Source organism: Dermacentor andersoni, unplaced genomic scaffold (assembly GCF_023375885.2).
Source record: "Dermacentor andersoni unplaced genomic scaffold, qqDerAnde1_hic_scaffold ctg00000039.1, whole genome shotgun sequence".
NCBI classification, from domain to species: domain Eukaryota; kingdom Metazoa; phylum Arthropoda; class Arachnida; order Ixodida; family Ixodidae; genus Dermacentor; species Dermacentor andersoni.
The window spans coordinates 9934917-9942607 of NW_027314752.1; positions in this window are offsets into that span (position 1 = coordinate 9934917).

A 7691-nucleotide genomic window follows, 5' to 3' on the forward strand; every position below is an offset into this window, starting at 1 on the left:
CAGACTTCAAGAGTCACTTTATTGGAAACAGATGCACATACAGGCTTGCAAAGCATGCTCACTTGCAAACAAAAATGCAATGCCCACACAAAATCGCGTTGAGAAAAAACAGTTCTTGACAAAGCAAGCGAAGGCATGCTCACGCATTTATAATTAGGCTTGCTGTTCGGGCTACTTCAATGACCAGCCTAGTGAGTCCATCTCTGTGTCTCGGCACATCAAAGCCTTTGTTAAACAACGGCTCACTGCTACATGTCTTGCAACAGAGCCAACCAACCACCGCATGCTTTCTTAGGTTGTTGCTGTGGTTTCTCTGTTTGTCTTTTAGGCAGTGTTCCATATGGCCTACCTAGAACATTCCGCATGAAAGTGCAGTATGATGCACAACACGATCTCTAGTTTACAAAGTGCATTTTATTATGCCTGCTGCAGCCAGCCAATAAAGCCTTAAATGTTGAATTTAGTGCTTGTCTGTGCAATTGATAGTCCTCAATTTCAGTGCGCTTATACAATTCTAACTCATGTTGGTGTAGCAGGACTTTTTGAAGTGAGCTCCTTAAATTCATTATTTTTTTAAGACAGAAGCTGAGAATGCCTAACTTGTGGCACCCAACAGCGATAACATGTTTCAGTATTCAATGAAAGCAGGAAAACCTGGGGATCAAAAGGAGAGTGAATAGACACAAACCAAGTAAGAAACATACGTGCAGCTACATAGGCATGCACTGTAGAGTGTCATGTAATCAATAAATGGGTGCATATCTATGAGCCAAGTATAATACAAAAGCTTCTATGTTTTGTCTTAAAGGTGCACTGACACAATTATTAAAAATCTATTCTTAAAGCTGCCAACTCTATAATAAGGCCTCAGTTTCTCAAACATGCAATAAATCATGAATTATACCACCTTTTAATGCAATGAATTTAGATTGGTACCATATAGAGTACAGCTTACTTGCATACCATTCGTTTGCAAGGGCTCCTCTACACAGAGAAAGGAAATAAACTAGGAGGAAATGTCACATTGCATAGCTGGCCTTTGTAAACCAATAATTCTTGGATCCATACCCTTCACTTTCTTTCGCTTGGCCTACCGCATGACCCTGCGCTCAGCAGACTTGGCATTGTAAGCTTGGCTCGTGGTAGGTTCTAATCAACATACAGGCGCCTATAAAAGTGGTATACTGCAGCGGCATCGCTCGGTATCTTGGCGAGCTGAAGCACGAAACATTGAAACGAGTCAAGCGACATGCCTGCAGATAATAAAGGGCACCGATTGGCTGTCTCGATCCCAGGTGCTGCCTGTAGATGGCGTTGCGATGCAGTTTGCCGTTGCTGCGGCTCCCGTTGTGTGGAGTTTACCACTTTTGTCGGTGCCTGTACATGTGTTTGGGGGCTTTGGTAACTGCCGTGTGATTACTTCTTTGCAACATGCTTATGCAACTTGGGTAGCTTATGCTGGCTTGTACATTTAATAGCCATTGTGCAACAGTGCAGTTACTGTCACACTCATTTTATTTTCAGAAGAGTGCAGTTAGTGCGGCAGTGAAAGACAGTAAAAACTGTCTTGACAAGATCACTTGTTGAGTCAACTTTTTTTGGCTGCAATTTTATCCTATGGTGCTCTCTTCCAATTCTTTCATTCCTCCTAGCTTCACTACATGTGCAAATTGTGGTTATGTGCATGTGTTATCACTGATGAGTGGTTTGGTGCAGTGGTAAAAGCACAATGTTATAGAGTTGTGAAAGCTTTTCAAGGCGAGGAAGCTTTAGATGACGAGGAATAAGTTACCGAAGGGGAGGAGGGCAAAGGGCACTGCACATTCTAAGAGACAGTAGAGGGCCAAGCTTTCATTATTACATGTTGAATGTGAACAAGTGGAAAGAATAGGCCACATGGTGCGCTTCCAGCTTGCGGCAACACGGTTATTTTGTGGCTTGTGAACACTGTATCATCAGGCTCATTTGTATGTCAGCTGCTTGTGATACCATGTGAGCATTGCCTCTGATATGCGTGACATGTAGAGGGAGGGGAGGGAGGGAAAACTTTTGAGTCTTTCGAGAGTTTCGCGGTTACGAGGTCTCCGTCGTCTTCATCTTCTTGGCGCTGGCGACTTGAGACTTGTCTTCAGCAAGGGTGGGCCCCTATTCCAAGGCTCCACTGAGTTGCGCTGCATCGCTCGCGTGCTGCACTAGGGCCCTTTGGGCCGTGAGCTCGCTGCTGGTGAGCCGACTCTCCCATTGCTCCGCACTCGGGTGTTCGTGTTTGTGGAATGCTTTGTTGCGTTCGCACTCCCAGGTGATGTGGTAAAGTGTAGGTTTGGCACCGCACCAAGGGCAGGTGGCCCTGTATTGTGTCGGAAACATCTTATTGAGCACGCGTAAGTTGGGGAATGAGTTTGTCTGTAGTCTGCGTCAGCTGGTCGCTTCCTCCTTTGAAAGGTCTTTGTGTGGTGGCGGATATCTAATTCTAGTTCCTCTATGTAAGTTCAGGGTCTCTGCGTATCCCCCCTCGCAAGCCTGTAGGTGGGTCTCCGGGACATTGGACCACCCAGCTCGGAACGCTTCACCTCGAGCTAGGCTGTCTGCCCTTTAGTTTCCCACTATGCCTACGTGACCCGGGATCCAGATTAGTTTGTGCCGGGGCTTTTCCTTCTCGGCGGAGGTGGCTCCGCTGAGTATTCTGAGGGCAGTTTTGCTGATTCTGCCTCTCGTGTAGTTCCTGCACACCTCTTTTGAGTCTGTGAGTGTGTTGAGAGATAGGCCTGTTCTATAACCTTCCGCTGCCGCCAGCGCTACGGCAATCTCCTCGGCCTCCGCTGTGCCAGCGACCTTTGCTGTGGCATACGTGATCGGGTTTCCTTCCCTATTAACCACTACCGTCGCGGCCACGCGTTCTCTTCCGTGTGGATATACGGCGGCGTCCGTGTATACTGTATTGTCTAGCTGGGCTAGCGTTCTCTCAACATATTCGGCCCTATCTTTTCGCCTGTTTTCGTGTAACTTGGGATCCATATTTTTTGGCAGTGGTCCCACATGAATGGTTTTTCTGAGGTGGTCCGGTACGTCCGCGTATCTGTCTGTCAGTCCACTCGTATCCCAACCCAACCTCCTCAGGAGCGCTCGTCCCGTAGGGTTGCCTCTGAGTCTCGCGGTTTGCGTACCCAGCAGAGCCTCGGCAAGCTCGCTGAAGGTGTTGCTGATGCCCAGCTGGAGCAACTTCTCGTTCGACGTGTTTCTCGGTAGACACAGAGCCGTCTTGTACGCCTTCCTGAGGATGGTGTCTGCTTGCTCTATTTCTGCCTTGGTCGTGACGTGGTACGGCAGGGAGTACGTGACTCGGCTGACAATTAGGCTGTTGACTAGCTTCAGAGTGTCTTCTTCTTTCATTCCGTATCTCTTTCGGGATACCCTATTGATCATGCGGCCCACCTGTTCCGCCGCCTTGCTCAGCAGGCTAATGGTGTGGCTGCACTTCCGGCTGCCTTGTAGCCACATGCCCAGGATGCTAATCATGTTCTTCTCCGGGATGTTGTGTCCCTCGAGGGTCACCTCCAGTGTCGCTTGCGTTGGGTGCTTGCCGACCCTGAGGAGCTCCGACTTCTCCATGGAGCATCGCAGTCCCCTTTCTCTGGTGTAGTTTTCCACGCAGGTCGCCGCTTCCTGCAGTTTTTCTTGCTTCTCTCCGAGGGATCCTTGGGTGACCCAGATTGTGACGTCGTCGGCGTATATCGCGTGCTGGATGCCTCGGATCTCCTTAAGTTTTCTTGCATGTAGAGAAACCCTTGTAAAAAAACCTTAGGCCAACTGATCGTAGCATTGCAAGAGGATATAATTAGAAATTCTTTGTGCATTTAGGGAATTCTTTTACCCTACTATGTTTCTCAGTTCAGCAGTTATCTAATGAAGCATGGTAAACAGGATGCAAAAGTATTGTACCAGTACTCTTTTAAGTTGTGGTAGGCTCATAGTGTGCACCTGATTTTCCAAACTGAGTTCATGGCAGATCATTTATACCTGACATGCTGTTAGTTCCTGGCCAAATATTACCTCACTTCTTGCAATATTGTGGTATATGTGCATGTAGCAGCTAAATCAGCATTGCAGGTTATGTAAGGCTTATCAAAAATATACTGTGTACACTGAATGCATGACTGCGGGGCTCATTATCTGTGTTCGGAGCATACAGCTTTGGAAGGTGGGAGCTTCTGTTCTTCATTATTGTAAGCACCATGAGTGGCACAGGAGCCACGTATGCATCTTAGCCACAGCTATGTCCACAGGCACGAGCACATATAAGGATTTTGCTGCACCATGTTGTGCATTATTTGCAGCCATTTGCAAAAGAATGTCTGGCTTTTCCTTGTTTTTTATAGCTATTTTCTTAGCTGCTGTTTTATAACAGTAATTGCTTTTCATGCAGAAATTGCTCCCACTGCCAAGACTGCCACAATCGCAAAAGAGGTTGTTTATGAAATCTTGGTGCCAGATGTATCCCCAGGTTTGCTCATCAGTTCTCTCTGACTTGGTTTTCCTGCTCCAGACGTGGCATTCTTTAAAGGGCCCCTCACCAGGTTTAGGCATTTTGAACAGACAAGTGTGACGCATAGATCACTCTGTGGAAACTGTGTCTGCAAAATATTGAAAGCTACACGGTGTAACAGCATAAACGTCACAGAAAAGCTTGCATGCCCTTTTTTTCACGTGAGCTCTGCTTCCAGCCACAGAGTCAAGGTTACATGCACAAATGCCTCTATGTAAGATGCACTGCCTGCAACGTCACCAATTATGGCTTATGACCCTGGTATTTTGCCTAGCACAATGCTGCTACTGGTAGTATGCCACACAGCGAAAATTGGAAGGGGAAAAATATGGAGGCAGTGCTTATGACGTGAATGGGACAAGGTCCCTTGGCTCCAGTGAGGGAGTTGGCAGGTAGCAAAAGTCACCTGTGGGCATCAGACATAGCAGAAGGAGAGAGTGCTTACGTTGGCAATGAGCTGTTCCCTAGGTGATGCCCGCTACTTGCAGTGCCCAAAGAAAATTATCGATTGGACTTGGTGAGGGGCCCTTTAAGCTGCATTTGTTAAGAATATGTTAAAAAATTTTGCTTTTTATTTAACCTAAAAAACTTCATAAAATTTACTTTTTTTTGCATGATAACTTCAGGAACCTTTTGACCTCTTAGTTGATTGCAAGTGATTTACATCTGTGTGGCTTCATGTAACAGATATTCAGCGAGACATACTATTTAACTTCGACGCATGGGAAGATGTTAGTCTAACATACGCACAAGATGTAACAAAATGTTGCATGTTCTTGGCAGTGTATTTATCTTATTCATGCAACACACAGGTCCTAGAATTAATTGCTATATTGTCTTCATTGTTGATATGTACAGGTGCACCTAGTTATTACATTGCCTTGGAAAAGGTGTGAGTGGTTTGTCTTGACCACTTTGGAACAGCTTCCTTGTAGACATTTTTTTAAAGCATAAAATGTTGTTAGCTCCCGTTGTCCGCGACCTTCAAGAGACCTTGAGCCAAAATCGACCTGTTATCCAGGCACTCAAGATGAGAATGAGACGAGAATGGGGCAAGAATGAAACGAGAACATAAGGTGCGCGATCGAAGACCTTTGTTCAATACGCATTCTGTTTGGCCGCTGCAACGTCACAAAGTGGCAGTATGCAGAATTTGCGAGAACAGGGCGGAGAGAGCAGCCAATCTGCAAGTGGTGAACTCCCCGGAAGTCTACTTCACTCGTTTGTCATCTGCTTGCAGAATACTACAATTTGTAACTATTAGTTTCTCTGCGTTGTCCCTAGGTGGTGTCACGCACAGCGAGGAAAAAACAAAAGGAAAATAAACTGCTGGAACAGTGGCGCGCTTTTCAAGAGCCAACAACATTGCAATGGCTCACTGGCATTCAATGATGGGGTCGAGTTAACTGCACAACCAACGCACTGTTTCGAGAAACGAAACAATGCCAGAATTCGCTTCAGTCGAAACTCAGTTTCGCCCCAGTCTAAACTTACGGTCTCTGGTCCCCAACCCTTTGTACAGGACCACATTACATATGCTAATTACTGCCCTTTAAAAATATTGCTTCTGATTTCTTCCTAATGTTTGCTCACAATACCACTCTATCAAGCTGTAACTTCTTGTACGCTGAAGTTTAATTTATCATTTCGAATAGCGATGTTCAAGAAGGCAGATACAGTGCACCATACACTTGATTGTCATCCTTTGCGCTGAAACAGGGTTGCTTGTGCTCTTTTCATGGCTAGTGTTCTATGATTTCCGTGGCACGGGTTTTGTGCCGCCTCCTGCAAGAGCTGGCAACGTGCTGAGTGACCAGGCTGACAGGGACCGGCACGCCTCAGATGGCTGTGAGTAATCATCGTAATTACTCCAACCCATCTGATTTGCCGGTAGCTGGTTCATGCTTACATCTACTCTGGGTTACGGGAGAGCCAGAATCTTTTTACTGGACTTACTAAGTACGATCAGTCAGATAACAACAACGGGTGAATGCTTGCCATTTTAATGATCCATGCTTTTTGCTGCAGTGCAAAGAAAAATCTAGTGTAGGTGCACGCACACTTAATTGGTGCCATCACAACATTTGTCCGCTGGGCTGTTCTCTGAAGTGGATGATACCCCTGTGGCTATAGTCATTCGTCTCCTTGCTTTTTCTACATTGTCCATTACAAAGCACTGGACCAACTAGCAAAGTTTTAGCCTACTGCCACAAATGTTTGGTGAGAGCTGCATGCCAGTCAGTGAATTTGCAGCATTTCATATACTTGCACAAAATTTTTAACCTTTCCATGCCTATGCGAAAGCTCCACGTGAGTTTGGAACAAAGCAGTTGTCATCGGGCAGCACTCGCTTGTTGTCAATTGTTTGGCTGATTGTACAGAAATATGTGCATTGCTGCAAATAACTAATGTAATGATGACTTCCAAGGGTGTTAGAGTGATTTGTGAATATTTACTTAATTAAGTTAATTACAGATGATAGTTCCTCTGGCAGCATCCTTTGTAATGCTTCAAGCACCCCTAGTAGAAGCCTTTAAGACTTTTTTTTGCAGGATTTGCTTTGTTTTGTTCTTTTTCGTCCAGATAAAAATCACGCACGAGGTACAGTAGAATGTTTCTCATACTGCTATATTTTTGTTTTAGGTGGTCCACCGCAGTCATACGAAGTGTTGGCGGAGGGTTCAGTGGAAGGCAAGTGAACCCTTGTAATACTCATTACGAGTGTGTCTTTACACACTTTTTATGGTATTTGTGAAGTTTCATTCCATGGGATATGTGTGTACATTTTGTTTATGAAATGTTAAATGGGCTGCACAATATTTTTGTTTGTCAGCTGTGAACTGGGGTTATACAACTAGCCCTTTTGCACCTCTGACTAGGAAAGAAGGCCATTTTAAATCAAAACACTGTTTTTTGGAGACTGCTGACAAATTTCACACTATCTAGAACCAGCACAACACTGTCCATAATCAGTATTCCTTGCTTTCAGTTCTTGTTCTCCAGAAAGTATGCCATACTTCTCTCTTCATTTCATCTTACACCAAATGTACAGAACCCTAATTATAATCATTGCAAAATGTACAGGGTCGTCCACTTTTGGTATGAACACGGCGCAGCGTGGCCGTGCTGCGCAAAGCTTCAGCGTGCA